The sequence below is a fragment of the Lissotriton helveticus genome, chromosome 1_1 (genome assembly GCF_964261635.1).
Source record: "Lissotriton helveticus chromosome 1_1, aLisHel1.1, whole genome shotgun sequence".
NCBI lineage: Eukaryota > Metazoa > Chordata > Amphibia > Caudata > Salamandridae > Lissotriton > Lissotriton helveticus.
In genome coordinates, this window is record NC_136057.1 from 1,891,122,985 (window position 1) to 1,891,139,937 (window position 16,953).

The window sequence follows — 16,953 nt, forward strand, 5'->3', positions numbered from 1 at the left end:
AGTCATTTCTCATCATTACTGGAGCAAATAGACAAATCTACCATTAGAACCCCAACTCTGCAGACACACAAGTCTGAGGTGCAAACTGAACGTTGCAGACCAAACACCACAAATATAAACCACATCCTACACTGATAATAAACTGAAAGCTACAACATTTCCAACACCCTCTCCCCCCATTTTTCTGGACAATACCTAGACCTGCAGCAGCCCTGACCAAAAGTATCCACAAAAGATCATCTTACGAAAGGATATTCATTCAAAGCTTAGCAAAACTCCAATAATAATTATCTACTAATACTGTGCCCTATGCCAATCCAGATGGTCCAGTGTTCCATTCTTCTGGTTAGAGCATTTCATTACAGACCTTACCCAATCTAAGGAAATCTCGACAGCTACCCTCATACCTTCACATCAAGACCAGACATCATTTGGACACAAACAACCAGAAGGTTCCATCCTTCCTGGCCGAAACAACCAGCTATTTTGATTGCGAGTCAATGCTAGATCACTAAGCAAAACAGGAACCGCATGTTTGACATGCTAGCAGATTACAAATCAGAACTCCTTTTCTTTACTAAAACCTGCCTTGGCGAAGATACCACACCATTTCTACAAAGAACAACCCCTCAAAGAACTACTACAGTGATGCCTATGCACACGAAAACAGAAATTTAACAGAAAAACAAGCACAATATTTGGCGCAGAGGTGCTTTGAGAAGGTTTAATGGTTCCACAACCAGCCTACACGTGTTTCGTTGCGTTGGGACAGTGTCTTCGCGACTCCTGAGGGCTGCGTTAAAGGTAGTATGGCAAGTAGGTCCCTCTACCGGTGATATTTCCAACCCGGCAGGGCCCGTGACCAATGTAGATGAATATCCTCAATGCGCGTTATTCTGGGTAATGGAAAACTCTCCTTCAAAAGTTCAAATCACTCTCCAATGCCAAAAGTACGTCTGGGCTTCTGTTTGTGGAGAGTATGCTCCGGTCAAGTGGACGCTGAGCTTAAATCCCGGAGGAGGATCCCGTCAAATCTCCACAAGTGCGGGGGAGCACCTGGTGGTCCCGGTATAGGTCTGTAGGATGTCAAAACATCGAGCACTCCCGGGTCGCCGTGTTCCAAGTAGAGGACCTGTGATATTCTGATACACTAAAAACCCTGGCCTTGGCATTCACACAACCCCTCAAAGAACACTGAACACACTTCAGAACCTGAACAAAAAGAAAATGTTGGCAATATCAGAGGTTTATAGAAATATACCACTAACATCTACCACTACAAATGCAGAATACAAAATAACATTTGTGCCCTGTGCTCTATCCACTACATCCCCACCCTCCTCCCTCCTCCTATATCGTTCCCAACACACACCCTGCTTTTAAAAATGCTCTCATAAATTTAGAGATTTTTTGAAGGGCCACAAGAACCTCTGCATCATTGATAGGCTCCACAACTAGTTCGATAAACCAGCACTACGATAAACATCATTCCCGGCCACTAATATTTAAGCACCTAAGCATCACAAATAGATCACTGGACCCACCCACTCAGCAGAACACACTCTAGAAACTATAGTCACCCTATGAAACCTGATCTCAGTCACAGAAAACACACTCAACTACATGGAGCAACCAACACCTTCAACTATTTTAAATTCAATCCCACTCAGGTAATCCAATATTCTCAGAATGAAATGCAACCACTACTACCAGATTCAGGAAAAATCTCGACCTAAACTAACTACACGAAAAATGACTGCTTACTTTCTATCTGACCCAGAAATGTCAATAGGAATATCTCACCAATGGCTAACTGGGGCATTTGACCTGGTGATCCCTCTCAAAAGAATACAGCTACCACTACACAGATGGAAGGATGAACAGTTCATCTTCGATGCAAAAAAATATATATAACTATAAGACAGACCTCTGGAACGAATACGGGGTAAACATGCAACCTCAATAATAAAAAGCAGCTGCAAAGGCATTACGCAATCTCCAAAACCTCCAGAGGCCAAGAGACACTACATCACGCAGTGCATAACTGAAGCTTCATTGCCAACCAGATATCTTTACAGATAAGTTAATGAATTCAGGAACACTGGCTGCATCTCATCAAAAGTAAAACACTCCTGTGATCTCTGGAATACCTTGGTGAACCACTTAATTGAAAACCTGTTAACACTAAATCTTACTTACTTTTTTTTTTAACTCTTTTTATTGGATTTTGTACAACGAAAAGACAATACAACACATAAGACAGCAACCCCCCCCCCCCCCCCCCCACTCTGATCGGGCAGATTAAATGTAGAACAAAAAGAATTTCAATACATAAAATTAAATATTTAAATTAACTCATGAATCATCTTGATACAGATAAACATTAGGGTAGATGGGTATACATTTCAACTAAACGGTTTTAGCCAAGTTATTGTTATACGAGTGTCTAAGGTTCAGACCATTCTATTAAAGGAGACCAAATTTTTAAACCTTTTGTTCTACGTTTCCTACCTTTAGTTTTATATATTGCCATTTCTAAATTAAAAATTGCTAACAGTCTTGAAAACCACTGTTGATATGAGGGAGCGATAGGATCTAGCCAAGCCAATGCCACACAAATTCTTAATACAGCCATCGAAATAAAAATCAGTTCATGACCAGAATTCAAATTAGTACAGTTTGCTAAGCCTAATAGAACTGTTTGATCAGATAGATTAACCACAGTTTTAAGGATTAATGAGAGGAAAGGTTCAATTTTTGATTTGAGAAAAGTTAAAGCGGGACAAGATGAAAAGATATGTATACAATCCGCATCTTGTAAATTACAACGAAAGCAGCATGTTCCTCTACCATTACCCCATTTGGCAATTCTATCTGGAGTATAGTACATGAAGAAGCATATTTTATAAAATTGTGTTTGTAGTTTGGTTGACATGAGTGCAGTTTGTGATAGCCCATTTACATACTCAAATTCGTCATTTGATATTATAAATTTCTTTTGCCATTTCTGAATAATCTTCTGCCTATCATCAGGTAAATGTGTAAGTAATAATTGATAAAACCCCCCAATCCGTATTTTTTCCTGATAATGGCTAAGAGTTTCAGCTATGATGTTTTTAGGCATAGTGTCTTCTCTCCTCACTCGTCGTAATAGAAAATCTCTAATTTGGAGATATTTAAAGAAATCTCTCCATTCAAGATGATATTTGTCTTTCAAAAATTCAAAAGAATATATCCCTTCTGCGGAGAAGAAGCAACCTATATAGGTAATTCCAGCTATGATCCATCTATCGATATAGGAATCTTTAAATATATCTGGTAAGAGGGGGTTATTTTGTATTGGTGTGTAAAAAGATAACCGTCCCAGACCTATCATTTTCCTCACAGATTTCCAAACTTTTAACACGGCTATGAGTGTTTTTAGTCTTACTTTTTTATGATAGCTATCAAAGAGATATCTCCAAAGATAGCCGATACTTCTGTCATCTAATATTATTTGATGAATAGTCGGTGCGTCTTTATCCCGAGATGTCCCTGTTCCATCAAGAAGAAAAAGCTCATGATTATATAGAAAAGACTGTTGTCCAGTAATATAACCTGAGGTTTGGAAGACTTAATCCTCCTCTTTCTTTGGGAAGTGTGAGTAATTTATAAGCGCGGCGGGGCGGAGTATATGACCAAATAAAATCCGTGAAGATACGTTCCATTGTTTTAAACCATTGATCTGAGATTTCCAGATTAATCGCTCTAAATAAATACAAAAGTTTTGGAAAATAGACCATTTTTAGGGCATTTGTCCGTCCAATCAAAGAAAGATGTAAATTATTTATACGATGAAGGTCTTTTTGCATTTTGTTTGAAATAGGTTTAAGGTTCAGGTCGACTAGATTATCCAATTCAGAACTTATTGTAACCCCTAAATAAGTGGCTGAATTTGTTATACGTGAATCTGTCATAACACATTTGTTAATAATTATTTGGGTTTTCCCTCGATTCAAAGCGTATCCTGAAATAGTGCCAAATATTAGTGCCTCTTGTTCAATAATTGGCATAGCCAGGTTTGGGTTAGCAGTGACAATGGCAATATCGTCTGCATAGGCGAGAATTTTTGTTGAGTATTCATTTGTCTGAATCGGAGTTATAATGCTATTATTTTGTAGTCTCCTAATAAAGGGATCAATATAAAGAGCGAACAACAGCGGGGAGCAAGGGCATCCCTGCCGTGTTCCTCTCGAGATGTTTAATACTTTTGAATTACCACCATTAACCATCACCATCGCCTGAGGATTAATGTAAAGTTTTTGTATTGCCTGTATAAATGTATGGTTGAAGCCAACCTTGGACATTGCCTGCCACAAGAATGGCCAGGAGACCCGATCAAAGGCTTTCTCGGCATCGAGTAAAATAAGTGCCATCGGGTCTCCTGCCACCTGGGTGTAGTCAAACAAGCTAATTACTCTCCGTGTGTGATCGGTAGTGTCTCTCCCAGGGATAAAGCCGTGCTGAACTGTGGATGTAACTTTATGAATTATTGATGAAATACGATTAGCGAGTAGTTTGGAGTAGATTTTAGAATCTACATTTATTAGGGTGATGGGTCGATAAGAGCCCATCTGGTCGGGAGGTTTGTTTTTCTTAGGGAATATCACGATTTTAGCCGTAGACCATGAATTGGGGGGTTGCCCTCCTCTAAATAAATGTAAGCATAGGTTTAACAAGATTTCTTGAAGTTGATCCAGAAATACTATGTAAAATTCAAGTGGGATAGCATCTACTCCAGTTGCCTTCCCACGAGAAAGATCTTTTTACGTTTTTTCTTATTTCCTCGATGTCGGGGGGTCTTTTCCAAGATTAGCTGGTCTTCGGTGTTAAGTTTATCATAGGCATCTATATCTAGATAATCAGCGATTTTCTCTTTATCTATTTCTCCCTCTTCTGTATAGAGAGCACTATAAAAACACCAAAATGCTTCTCGGATCTTCTCTGAGTCAGTTACTCTACCGATTATTGGGTCTTGAATTTCCTGTATTACATTTTTGTAGTCTGCTGTCTCATCCGGATTGCTAATTGCTGACCAACCGACTCACTAACCTCGTATATTTTTTCCCGATGAGCAGTAGCTTTTTAAATAGCTTTATTGATGTATATATTTGTAATTGATGCCTTAGCTATTGCAACCTGAGTTTGTGCATTACTTATCTCTTCTGTAGTAGATGAAGAGCTTCTTGTTACCCTTATAAGCTCTTCCTCCAACCTCTTTAAGGTCTCTTGTGAGAGTCTTAGTAATTCTCTTGCACATTTGTTGCTCTGGAGTGAATATTGTATAGTTTCACACCTAATACCTGCTTTTAAAGCATCCCAAACGAAATCTATTGTTGTACTGCCGTTGTTAACCATCAAAAAGTTTGAGATTCAGATTCTCATATGTTTACAATATTCACTCTCAAGGAGCAAAGACCTCTCAAAGGTCCAAGTTTGTGGCGTCTGTATCAAGAATGTTGTCTCAAGTGTGAGTATTAAGGGATTATGATCCGACATAATTCGGGGTAACTTTTCTATTTTTGAGGAAGTTTTGATTGAATTAGATATTAAAAAGTAATCAAGTCTAGCATGTGAATGATGTGGATTTGAATAATATGTATACCCTGGATCATTGGAATTACTATTTAAGGTCTGCCACGCATCAATTAGCCCATGGGTAATACATAGTTCCTTGATTGCTTTAAAGACTTTTGATTTTCGACCACGGTAATGCCAATTGTCTTTTGTGGGCCAATCATGTGAAAGATTTATATTGAAGTCGCCACAAATTATAAGTGGTAGTGGCCAATTAGTAAGTTCATTGGAGACATTATTAATTACCAGGGGGTCATCATTATTACATCCATAAATTGTGCAGATGGTCATTGATGAGGATTGCCCTGTATGAACTTCTGTGATCACCCATCTTCCCAATTTATCGGATTTTGTTTGATTAAACTTAAACCCTCTGCCTCTAACCAAAAGTGCTACCCCTCTTGCCCGCATACCCTGTGTAGTTGCACCAATCAGATTGTATCCAAGTGAGTTTAATATTTGTAATTGTGAGCCTTCAATATGGGTTTCCTGTAAGCATACGATATTAGCACCAGTAGTCTGTAGGCCAACTGCTACCATTTGCCTCTTCTTGATGTCATTTAACCCACAAATATTTAATGATAATATTTTTAATGGACCCATCTATAAATCCTGGTTTTTGTGTCTGTATGATAATACTTTTCTTTCAGTTCGTTGAAGAATTTGTCGATAAACTACCTGATCTGCTCGACGCCCCCCTCTCGCCCACCCCCCACCCACCACCACCTATGAAGGTTACCTGGTCTCGTTGCGACCAGGGGTGTGACATCAGTGTAAGCGAGCCCAGCGGGCTGGGCTGGTTCATAAATGTATATTACATATTTCTCATATCTCAAATAAACTACGGCCTAAATATTTCCGCTAACATATCACTTTTAGCAGTTGGATAGGCTTGTCTTCCAGCCTATTCAACCTATAAACAAATCTTCAATTATACCTTAAACTTTATACATGAATAAGAGGTGGGATAATTGATTTGGTTTATCTTATCCTCTTACATATCCTGATATTATTTCCCAGAGTTTCATGGATTAGTCTCTGTAATTTTGCGTAGATAATCCTCCGCTTGTATTTCGCTGTTAAATGTTCTTGTTGAACCCTTGTATACGATTTTCAGGCGTGACGGATTTTGCAAGAATACTTTCGCTCCGAGTTTTTCAAATGGATCAAATAGTTGGCGCATTTTCCATCTGCGCTCTACAGTAGAGTAAGCAAAGTCCGGTCTCACAAAGAACTTGAATCCCTTATGTTCTCTTTGTGTTGTTGGTCTTGCAAGATCATAAATTGCTTCACGGAGAACAAAGTTTCCAAAGCATACCAACATTGCTCTGGGATATTGATTTGACTTATTGGGGTGTTTTGAAAGAGTTAAGGGGAAGCGGTGGGCCCGTTGTATCTCCCTTGCCATATCCTAGGCTTCCAGTTCCGGGAATGATTCTTTAAGGATGTTAATCATTGCCCCTCTGGCATCATCTCCCTCGAATGTCTCTGGAATTCCAAGGAACCTTAAATTATTCCTTCTAGATCTATTTTCATGACCTTCTACCTTAGCCATTAGGTCCTTTATTATTCCATCTTGCTCTTTTTCGTTTTTTTGAAGTTTCATAACATCGGTTTCAAGATTATCAGTACGAGTTTCAACCATAACCATTCTGTCCGACATTTCCAAGCAGATATTGGCAACTTTTTTCACAGCACCTTGTAGCTTTCCAATGGCCTTGCGATTTTTTAGACTGTCTTTTTTAACATCCTCATGCAGATTCTTTATGGATATGAGCACCTCGCTCAGTGAAGGGTCAGTTGATTCAGCCGATTTGTTCATTGGGTTTTTTCGAGTCGGATTGGATCTAATTTTATCGTAATCGGTATTGTTCCTGGGATCTGTGGTCTCTTCATTTAACAGATTTTTTTCACTCCTTTTATATTTTATCCGACTTTTTCCGCTCCCATTTCTTTTTTTCCCCAAGAGACTTTTCTCCGTACTTATTCTTGAGTCACTGAAACCAGTGATTTCTAGAGATACTGTCTCTCTTTGTACATCGAGACTTGATTCGCTTGAGTCCCTTAGTTCACTTGAATCACTAGAGTCGCTAGAAATAGATATACCAGTTTGATATATTTCAGATTCCGAATCTTCGTCGGAGATTGATAAGTTTGCTAAGTGCGAGTCTTTCCCTGTTAAAGTGCATTGCATGTTATTAGCAGATTGTAAAAGTTCTGTTTTCTGATTTGACTTTTTTTGATCAGGCAGATCTCCTTGATTGATTTTTTTTGTGTCGACTTCGACTTCTAGAGGTAGCCTTGTCTCTTCACTTCCAGTGCTTGAATCTTCATGTGAGTTTCCTTCTCCTGTAGTGAGGTTGCAGTTCATACTAGAGATACTTTCATTTGAGGGATTATTTTGAGTATGATTACAGTTATAATCTAGCTTCCTAGAGTCTTTGGTTTGAGCTGAAAACTGTGGTAGATCCAGCAGTTTTTCTTTTTTTGTTGCATCCCTTAAAGGTTCTTTAGGTAGGGGGCTGAAAATATTCGATATTCGAGGCTGGGATGTCCCTGTAAGACCAGTATTCTTAGATGTAGCTTTTAAGTTTTTTATCGTCTGTAGTCTTTGTGCTTTCTTTGCTATGAGCTCCAGTTTGGCGCTCTCTTCGACTTCCTCTTTGTCTTCCGCTACCTCACTCTTGTCGCTTGTCTTCAGCTTCATTTCTTTTTCTCTTTCTCTTTCTTTCTCCTTCTCCTTCTCCTTATTTTTTCTTTTTCCTTTTCCAGCTTTTTTTCCGAGTTTTTGTCCGAGTTTTTATCTTTAGTCTTTGCTTTCTCTTTTTCTTTCTCTTGAGATTCATTCTTAATAGTGACTCTCTCCTTCGCTCTAGCTCCTCTAGTTTCAGGACCTTTATGCTTGATAGTTTTGATCCTGTCCTCGACCTCAGCCTCTTCGCTCTCCTCATTGGACACATTTTGACCATTCAGACAAGGTCTCTCTTCTTGTGAGGAGATAACACCACCTTCAATCACATCGACTTCCCCCTTATTATGGGCCATATTGTTGGGTTGAGGTTGATTTGTAGATGCCTGTAATGCCTGTGTTGTCCGATTTTTTTGTTCTTTCTGGCTCCTTTGTTCTTTCTGTGCGGGCTGTTGACCCTCCCTGAATGCTCCGTCTATGCAGTCCGTTTCAGACGTTCTATCTTTGTCTTTATCCATGTCGGTGTCCGCTGACCGAGATATTGGCGATGTTGAGGATGTCTTCCAATGAGATCCTGCTAGGGATCTCTCGATGCAGATGCAGATACAATGTCTCCTCAATGCGTTTTTATCATCCTTTTCATCAGACTCTCTCGAATAGCTTTCTAAGAGGGTATACGTTAGATCAGATAGAGAAAGATCGAAGATATTTTTTTTTGCTGATGGAGCAGATAAGGCAATTAATATGTTATTTATAACAGAGTTGAATCGTGCAAAGGAGGACAGAGTACCAGTAAAAATCCGGTTTTTGAGTTTGCTAAGCCTGCATCTCCATTTCCTCCATTTAAATCCTGATAACATTCAGTTTATTCGACAGTTTGACTATTCAGGATATAAAAGTGTGCTCTCACTTTTAAATTTAAATGTATTTATCTGGCAGCGTTTGACATTTTTTGGCATTTCTAACTTAACATCTACTTTCAATCCTTCCAGAAATACCTCTCGCTGCCGCCCCCTCCTTTAAACACTCTGCCCTGTTGTCCGAAGCCTGGCCGTCTCCCGTGACAAACAGCAAATGAAAACGCGGGACACGCAGCACCTTTAAACCCCACCCTCAGGTTCGCAGATGATGCCTGACGCTCGAGAATCGGGAAGCAGGAGAGCAGGTGAGAGCGGGAGAGACGGGAGCTGACACGTCGGCTTGGCGCGGGTGTTGCCCGTATCGTCAGAATAGTTTTGTTTGTTTGTCTGCCCCATCCCGTCCCGTCCGGTGCAGAATCGGGCAAGCAGAAGGCAGAAGGCAGAAGCAGAAGGCAACCAGGACAGCCGGGACGGATGAGACGGGTGACGTGTGGGCTCTTTCAGGAAAAATGTAGAGGAAAGCCTCGAACGCCGCGCCGAGGCGAGGGGTGAACGGGATGAAACGGGGGTAAACAGGAGGAAAGAAGAACTGCAGCAATACAGGACACAATCTCCTCCGCCTCCGTTACAGTCTCGGACCCACAATGTCACAATTAAGCGTAGTGAAAAATTACTGCCTTACCCCACACTGAAGCGCTGTGCAGCTGGAGGCTATGGAAGCAGTGGATAGCCGATTGGTAGATAATTCAAAATCAAAAATCGGAGATAAAAAAAAAAATCAGTGGTATATAGTTTTTTTTTTCCCTCTTCGCAGCTCTGAGGGTTCGAGTTCTGGACTCCAATAATCAGCTGGTTGGTGGTCGCTGTATGTCCGCTGGACAGATAGATAGAACCCGGAACAACAAAACTGATTAAGCTAATGTTTCGCGGAGTTTCGGTTTTGTATATTCACCTCCATAAGTCCATAGGAAAGTTTTTGAAGGTATTTGAGATAACATATGCCCAGACCGCTGAGCACAACCGCCGTGACTACTCACACAGACGCCATCTTGCCTAAATCTTACTTCCATTGAAAGGCAAGCAATGACAACCCTGCACAACCTTCCCTGCCTAAGCTGGCTATCCAAAAATCCACTACAACAATAACGAGGGGGGTAGGGTCATAGGGAAATTTTAAAGACCTGCCCAGGTTCACATCCCAAAATAATACCTATAATCAACAACCAAGAACCGGGGGTCTAAATGCCCATATAGGGGTGGGTTAATCTAAACTTCACGGTGGTAAATCCAACCAACGCAATGCTCATTCAACTTCCTTACTGAAATGGTAACTAAAGACCGAATCAAACGCATTAACATGAAAGACTACACAGGAGACCCTTACCCTCCCAACATCTTCAAAACCATTCTACTTGAGACTCCTGCTACAATACCAGAATGAGATATCATCAACTCTTCAGTAATAACTTGTGAATTATGAGATGACCTGACAACATACTTCACTAAACCAATATTTAAAAAGCAGACAGGGTCTTGACCATGTAGTCACATCCAAGTACAGACACATTTCAAATGGTCTTCTTCAAGGTAAGCTTACAGAAAATGCAGCTCTCTCCTAAATCTCATCTTTTATTGAAAAACACAGCCTACTATCTGACAGGTAAAACTGTTTCAGGCCCCAATCAGCACTAACATACAATTACCTCAAAATCTACGTAGGCCCTAATGTTGTTGCTGGTCTAACTACTACACCTAATGTCATCATTTGGCAGAGTTGACCACCATTTTACCAGCCCAACGACAAGGTATCCCAATGCATTGTGCTGAAAATTATAAAATCCTGCCTTATAGCTAGCTCACAAATAGTTACACTCCTTCGTTTGAACTATTCATCATACAACTATCAAGTAGGTATCACACCACAAGCTGAACAATCACACCCTTACTTTTAATTTCTAACTAACCCTATTTCTCAGCCTTATGAGCTCTTCCAACCTCACATGCTACAACTACGTACAGGATTCACAGAACGCCTTCAAACTAGAACCACCTTTTGAGGTCATGACCTCTAGACTCTGGGAAGGTTTAATTTCTGTGGAACGTTGGATCCTTGAGCATCATCTCAAAGTAATCTTATGAAAAACTCAAATGCATGTGGATCGCCTGGCTATGGTACAACCAATACTCTTGAGTTCTATGGTATTTGGACAGCCTACGTTAAATGAAAAATCTTGGCGTATTACAGACTCAAAATTCTCACTGCAAAGTGATGAGAGTCCTACACAATGAGAATACTTTGAAGTATTTTCTCTAAGTGGACCTCTCTCACAGTATGCAGGTGGAAATGGCTATAGTGATATAAGCACTATGCGAATTGGCTCTATGTGGAAACCTCTTTAAAAAAAACTAATATGCAGGCTACAAAAAAAAACAGAAAGAAGCGGAGAGACAAATCCTTAACCTAAACAGAAGAGACCATTTAATCCCTACTCTGAAAGCTCTCTACTAACTTCCAGGGGTAGGAAGATTATACAATCAAAAGTAAAGATGGCTTCACGGCTGACAAAACCCACTTATCAAAAAGATGTACAGGCAGAAGCTCCTGCTCATAAAAGACATTCAAGCTTTGGAATGCATGCCAAAAAAGAATAAAGCATCAAAAACCATCAAGAATTCATATGGGAAATAAAATCCTGACTCTTCTCAAATACATGACAGACCTGAATCTTAAAACATAATGAATGAATCATTTGTGTAAAATCTTGTGCCCCTACCCTCACCAAAATGGAAGATATTCACTTAGTGTGATGCCAGTGGTTAAAGCGGTATTCATTTACTATTAAAATATAGTATTTATTTAGTATGCATGAAGACTAAGTAGTATGCCCACAAGCCGAAATATGCAAATGAGGAATACTAGTTCTACTCAACTTCCCTTCAAATACATGATGAACACTTTGACTGCTAAAAGAAGACAAGTAGTATTCCAGAAGACTAGTATTTGAAGCTTAGTAGTATTCGTATAGCGTTTATTTGCAGCTCTTGTGCTATTTCAAGGGCAAATTGAAGGCTAGTCTCATTGATTGTGACCACTGTTTGAAGACTAGTGGTATTCTTTGTGAGCAATATCTGAATACTAACAGACCACTATTTGAAGGCTAGTGGTATTCTTTGTGAGCAGTATCTGAATTACAACGGCAATGATTGTGAAGACTCAAGTAAGACTAGCAGAATTTAAAGTGAATGTTAATTGAACACTATTGTGCTATTTCAAGAGCAAAATTAAGGTTACTCACATTCCTGTGTTTAAAACACATGTGTAAAACCAACATTAGTGCAGTGCCAAGCCAGGAGCGTAATCTCCATGTCTCTCACACAACGCGGAAACACAACTCTAATGAATGTAATTTCAAGCAACACCTTCTCCCCTGCTCTGGTGAAATAGTGCACTAATCTCCTGACAAGTCGGTAAGTGCTTTGGGACTCAACAAGAAGCAGGAACGCACTTCAGAAATTCTACAATAAAGAACAACACAATACAATTTTCAGATGAAACATTTTCCTGGCTGTCAGGCTTTTTACTCTGAAGCTTGTTGGTCGCTCCTGGAGCAATTTAAAAATATGCTGCTGTTGGCATATTTACAATTTTGCAAGTGCCACTCGAGAAAGTGGAACCTTGTCTTCCAGCCAGAGTGGGTCATAGAGCTGGATTTATCAGAGAGAGATAGGTGTAGGTAGCTAGGTGTGTTAGTGTTACCACCAGGATGATGGATGTTAACTTTGCGCGATGCATATGCTCCTTTCCAGCAGGTAATACTGTGGGTGGTACCTTCAGTCTGACCTAGGAGCCTGTGATATACCAGTGGGCTAACCTCCGAGTACATTATTTACTAGTGGCCTGATTCTGACTTGGGGACTCTTTATAGTCCCGGTACCATCGTAGTCAGTGCAGACTCCAGCCTGTCCTGGCAATTGATGCGGTACCAGGTGTCTGACTTCATAAACAGACCGACAACGGAAACCATCCGGTACACTGGCTTGATCCGAGAGTCTATGCAGCACCAGTTGCCTAACACGTGGACGGTACTGCAGCCTGTTCAGCCTCGGGGTTTGACCCGTGCGTCTGCGTGGTACCAGTGGCTTCATCCCAGTACAGTATGCGGGCCTGTGCAGCGAACGTTGCAGAATAGTATGTGAATTGCGCAATTGCTGAATCTGAGGGTCGTTTTTAATGGCGAAAGTTAAGCTGGCTATCTGATTAGCAGCTGGGGCTGAAAGAGCTCTTGTTTATACCTACATAACGTATGTGGGCGGCGGAGACTAATTAGAAGCACACTTCAAATGCACGTAATTACGAGACTGCTCATCAAAGGAGTTAATACAAACGGCCTACTAAAACGAGGTAACAGTGTGTTTCACACTAACCAACAGAGTACACGCTCCGCACCAGGCGCGCAATGCCCATTGAGCTCAACGCCCCCCCCCCCCCTCCAATGTCAGCCCGGGCTGAGACAGCTTCCCGTGCTGGCAACCGACTTATTGGAGCCGCTTTGTTGTGTTTTCATCCCTTCTTAGAGCCCCTGCAGCTCACTCTGCCTACTTCTGGAAGAATTAGCCCCCGCAATTTTTTTATTAAACACCCCCCACCCCGAAATGTGGCTCTAGTTGCGCCTCTGCTCCGCGCACACTCTGGTCAGAAGTCTGAAATGGTCGTGGTGGAAGGAAGTGTGCAAAGGGGGAGTTCTCCTGGTATAATGGCAGTGCGTGCCCTCGAGCCGCCTGTACACAGTGACTAACTGCTGAGGAGAAAGAATGGCGTCGGAGCGAGTGAAAGCCACCACAGTCTCCGTTCGCCTATTCATAAACACATCCACTATCACCTCGAGTTAGAAATGGAAAATGACTTATCCGCCTTTGATCATAACAGAAAGGCGCCATTGTGCGTAAGCCGGCGTGACTCCGACAGGCTACACGGTGCACGTGCAGCCAATTTCCCGCCTTATGGTTTGGTGCCGGCGGTCAGTGAAGGTGAGGTCTAGATCAAGATCGTATTGCCCATTTTCGAGATAAAAGTACAAACGGACAAGGAGGAGGAAGAGTAAGACGGAAAAGCCGCGACAAAGTGAGATAAGGAGCAGGAAATTACCGATGTTAGATTATTAAAGCCACGAGGTGGATTTGAGAACCCCAGTCTTCGTATTATTCACGTCGGCATTTAATAGTGCAGACCGCAGAGCTTTGGGCACCGGCACTCATTCATTTACAAATTAAACAGGGATTGCAGCAGAGCTGAGAAGTGCAGGCACACCCCCCTTGTGCCGGTTACTGCCTATTTAAAGCCCAGCCTGGAGGTTTCACTGGTCAGTATTCATAGCAGGCCTGACTTCAGGATTCGGGAGGGTCTTTAAGATAAATGGGACTGCCACACTATAATTTTTTTCATTTATTGCACCATGTTTTTAAGCAATTAAAGGCCCCAATGTGTAAGGACAGGTTGCAAAGCAGAGGTGTTTTTTGAAACGACGACGGCTACCCCACTACCCAATTGCGCTTTGGCCCACCTTTAAAAAAGAAAAGCTCTGGTGCAAGCACCGGATACTTCTTTTAAACGTTTGTCCGACAGCCTCACTGTGGAGGTACTGTGTGTGACCATCACCCATAGCTGTCCCCCGCACTAAAGAAGTTAAGGTAGGGGATACAGGGATTTCATGCCTCTAATACCCTGGCCTGAGCAGAATAACTGACTGTTCCAAAATACTTGATGTGTCCATTTCAATTTTCCCCAATAGGGAAATGAGGTTAACATTTTCTACACTGAAAAAGCCTTGGCAACACACGTGTGGGTTAATAATGGTGGAAAGTAAGCATGCCTTTCTGTTGAAAAACATCTAATATCCATACAGTCCACATGCAAATCTTACTGATGACTTATTTCTGCATTCAGCGACTGCTGGGTGTTCCAGTAGCACATCCACTCCATTGATACTCTGAATGCATTGAGAGCATGAACTCTTTGATGGTACATGTGACAGAACTGAGGAGAAAGCATGCTTTTGCATATAAATGGAGTAAAATTAAAACAAGCATTGGAAATGCAATAGGTCTCGCATTAGAAAAGTTGGAGCTATTGGTCTTGTACCCCGCAGCTTTTAATTATTGCTAAAATTCGTACCATTAAGGGCTCATTACAAAGTTTTTAACAGACCCCTTGAGACCGAGAGGGATGGACGAGCTGCTCTCCCTGCTGCGCCCCTCACTTCCCTACTTATGACCGGGTGACTGTCACTGGTTTTCCATACCTAGGGCAGGGGAGGGGGCGGATCGGGTAAAAAAACAAAAAACAAGACGGAGGGAAGGCAGGCCAGCACTGATCTAGTTACTGTGGTCAGACAGACGGGTGATTTTATTAGAGCCACCCCGGTCACAATGGAAGGAGACACGTAAGTAATTGTATCGGATCGAGGACATCGTGGTCACGCCAATTCGGAATGAGTTCAGCAAATTAATGACATAAAAATATTCACCTTCATTAAATTAAAACATCACAGGGAGCATAATTTTACTTAAAAGATGGGATTTGAAAGAGAACAGACACTCCAAAAGCACATGCGTGTTCAGTTATTTGTTTGTAAAAATCAGCTTTGATGCATGATTGAATAACTATGTAAAAAGACGGAGGGAAGACAGAGAAGGGGCAGGGGGGAGGAGAAATGCGACACGGCGGGCAGGGGAGGGGGCGGAGCGGGGGTGTGGGAGGAGGGAGAGCGGATTAAGGAGAGCGGGAGGAGGCAGCGAGTAGTTTAGCGAGCCAAGACGGAGGGCATTGCTGTGGGGAGGGGGGAGGAGAAATGTCACAGGGAGCATAATTTTACTTAAAAGATGGGATTTGAAAGAGAACAGACACTCCAAGAGCACATGCGTGTTCAGTTATTTTTTTGTAAAAATCAGCTTTGATGCATGATTGAATAACTATGTAAAAAGACGGAGGGAAGACAGAGAAGGGGAGGGGGGAGGAGAAATGCGACACGGCGGGCAGGGGAGGGGGCGGAGCGGGGGTGTGGGAGGAGGGAGAGCGGATTAAGGAGAGCGGGAGGAGGCAGTGAGTAGTTTAGCGAGCCACGGCGGAGGGCATTGCTGTGGGGAGGGGGGGAGGAGAAATGCGACACGGCAGGCAGGGGAGGGGGCGGAGCGGGGGTGTGGGAGGAGTGCGGCTGAGTGAACAGGCGGCGATTTCAGGCTGCGATGAGGGTGTGAAGCAGCAGGGGCTGCGGGAGGGAGGCTGGGCTGCCTTTGATGTGTAATGCAAGGCAGGCGGCTGGTGGCATGTGCACGCGCTTTTAATGTCAATGCGCTTGCGCATTGAGCTTGAATTTCACGGGCACTGCAAGGAATCGCCATCGACTTGCAAGTTGGTTAAAGTCTGTTTAAGCCCCCTTAGTCTCGCAAGCTCAATGCGCATGCGCATTGACAGGCGAGACCTAAACAGCTGACTATTTGCTCCTACACTTCACAAAGGTAACCCTTCTGAATATGACCCTAGGAGAATTTACTTTAGCCATCGTGCGAAGGCTCACCAGGAACCCAGTGCATGAATATGAAGGATGAAGCAGGCACATCTCTTACGTTCGGCTGGTTTTACCGATTGACTCTTTGCACATCTGTTTTTTTTCCAAATATATATATATATATATATATACATATTCAAGAGGTAGGATTACCTCGAAACGCGTTGGGGCTGTTTATTTTCGCTAAATAAACCTGAGCACTGAATAAGGAAACTGGGCTTCG

At 42.0% G+C, this 16,953-nt stretch overlaps 1 protein-coding gene across 1 annotated transcript in view; it reads right to left on the reverse strand.

Moving 5' to 3' along the window:
• PLA2G4A (phospholipase A2 group IVA) overlaps positions 1-16,953 on the reverse strand; it is an 875,644-nt gene that overhangs the window by 60,330 nt on the left and 798,361 nt on the right. The gene's annotated exons all lie outside the window — the stretch shown is intronic.